Below are 2,351 nucleotides of genomic sequence, written 5' to 3'. Positions count from 1 at the left end.
TTGAAGGGCAGTGTCTTGATCTTGACTCCCGGCAGCCGACGCCTCCCGGGTTCAAGTGATTCTCCTGCCTCAGCCTCCAAACAGCTGGGATTACAGACGTGAACCACCACGCCTGGCTAATTTTTGTGTTTTTAGTAGAGACGGGGTTTTGCCACGTTGGCCAGGTTGGTCCTGAACGCCTGACCTCACGTGATCCACCCACCTTGGCCTCCCAAAGTGCTGAGATTACAGACTTCAGCCACTGTGCCCGACCAGCTACCACAGTCTTGAGTCTTGGCACCCACATTTTTTTTTTTGTAAGATGGAGTCTGGCTCTGTCGCCCAGGCTGGAGTGCAGTGGCCGGATCTCAGCTCACTGCAAGCTCCGCCTCCCGGGTTTACGCCATTCTCCTTCCTCAGCCTCCCGAGTAGCTGGGACTACAGGTGCCTGCCACCTCACCCAGCTAGTTTTTTGTATTTTTTAGTAGAGACGGGGTTTCACCGTGTTAGCCAAGATGGTCTCGATCTCCTGACCTCGTGATCTGCCCGTCTTGGCCTCCCAAAGTGCCGGGATTATAGGCTTGACCTACCACGCCCGGCCACCCCACACTTTTTTTTTTTTTTTGTCTGAGACAGAGTCTAGCTCTGCTCCCCAGGATGGAGTGCAATGGCATGATCACAGCTCACTGAAGCCTCTAATTCCTGGGCTCAAGCAATCCTCTTGCCTCAGTCTCCTGAGGAGCTGGGACTAGCACATGCTACCATGCTCAACAAATTTTTGAAATCTTTGTAGAAACAGGGTCTATGTTGCCCAGGTTGTTCTCGAACCACTGGGCTCACATGATCCTCCTGTCTCCACCACTCAAAGTAATGGCACCACAGGCTCGAGCCGCCACTCCCGGCTATTCTTGGTCTTTTTATGATGTCAGCATCTCCCTCAGGACTCTCTTGGTCTCTTGCCAAGTGAATGAATAGTCCCTGCCTCTCCTATGGGTCCTCTGGGATCTGAGCCCTGGGCCACAGTCTGGCGCAGCCCTGAAGCTCCTGGCCCCTCTACTCTCTGCTCTTTGGGACAGTTCTCTGCCCCACACACAAAAGACCCTCCGGAACCAGCCCACCTAGACACACCCCCTCCAAAGATCCAATCAGAACCCACCATCCTGGGAGCATCACCGAAAACCCTTCCTCCGGCTTCTCGGATTTGCATCCGATCTTCGAATATCCCTCCACCCCACCATTTCCAAATGAGTACACCTACCCCAACACTGAGGTCCCTTCTCTGAGGTGCAGCCTTTCCCCAGACCCTCATTCCCCCTCTCCACAATCTTCCTCTTCCAAGATGTGACCTCTCCCTTTCTGTGTTCCTTTCTCTCCATCAGTACCTCCTGGCTATGGTCATAGCATATTTTAGCCGGGCCGGCCTCTTCTCCTGGCAATACCAACGCATTCATTTCTTCCTGGCTCTGTGAGTGGTTTGCTTCCTCCTATCCGTCAATATCCAATGCCCTGGGACAGCGGGGGAAGTGGGATTCCAGCCTTTCATTTATCCTTTCACCTATTTGTCCTCTTTACTCTGTGTACCAAAAAGACAGGATTATACTATCTTGTTCTTAGACTGTTGTTTCTAAAAGGAAACTCTGGCTGGGCGCGGCGGCTCACGCCTGTAATCCCAATATTTTGGGAGGCCAAGGCAGGTGGATCACCTGAGGTCAGGAGTTTGAGACCAGCCTGGCCAACATGGCCAAACCCCGTTTCTACTAAAAATAGAAAAATTAGCTGGGCATGGTGGTGCACACCTGTAATCCCAGCTACTTAGGAGGCTGAGGCAAGAGAACCCTTTGAACCCAGGAGGTGGAGGTTGCAGTAAGCTAAGGTCGAGCTACTGCACTCCAGCCTGGGTGACAGAGCAAGACTTTTTCCCAAAAAACAAAAGAAAAAAAGGCCAAAAAAACAAACTCCAATGCCAGTGTACAAATAAAAGAATAAAACAAAAGGAACCATAAACCACTCCTAAGCGGAGAAGAAAAGGGAAAAGAAGCGGAGGAGCGGACACGACACTTCCCCCCAGCAAGCAGCCTTTCTGGTTCTTCTCTCTCTCCTTCGCACATCAACCGCAAATGCCATCGACCTCCTCCGGGTTCCCACGACAGAGATCACAGTTCAAGTCCCCCCTGCGTCACTCGAATCCACTGTCAAATGCTCCCTGGCAGGGTCTCCTGGAGTCTCTCCCCAAGCCAGGGGGCTTCCTAGTGCAGCCTGAGCATCTTTCCAAAGCACAATGCCCTCACTGCCCACCTGAACAACTTCCTCAGCAGATGTCTTTCTAAATCGGGGCCAGGGTCCACAGTGCCAATTCCACGCTCTCTACAATT

At 52.3% G+C, this 2,351-nt stretch overlaps 1 pseudogene across 1 annotated transcript; it reads right to left on the bottom strand.

The window, feature by feature from the left end:
* Positions 1-662: 662 nt before the first annotated feature.
* Positions 663-1,670, bottom strand: LOC113223184 (annotated as a pseudogene). The gene has a single exon (XR_003308631.1). The product of XR_003308631.1 is annotated as an uncharacterized LOC113223184 (transcript).
* Positions 1,671-2,351: the final 681 nt, after the last annotated feature.

Source organism: Piliocolobus tephrosceles, unplaced genomic scaffold (genome assembly GCF_002776525.5).
Source record: "Piliocolobus tephrosceles isolate RC106 unplaced genomic scaffold, ASM277652v3 unscaffolded_39682, whole genome shotgun sequence".
NCBI classification, from domain to species: Eukaryota; Metazoa; Chordata; class Mammalia; order Primates; family Cercopithecidae; genus Piliocolobus; species Piliocolobus tephrosceles.
Note: the sequence above shows the minus strand (reverse complement) of the source record. Positions and strands in the feature narration are given on the sequence as shown.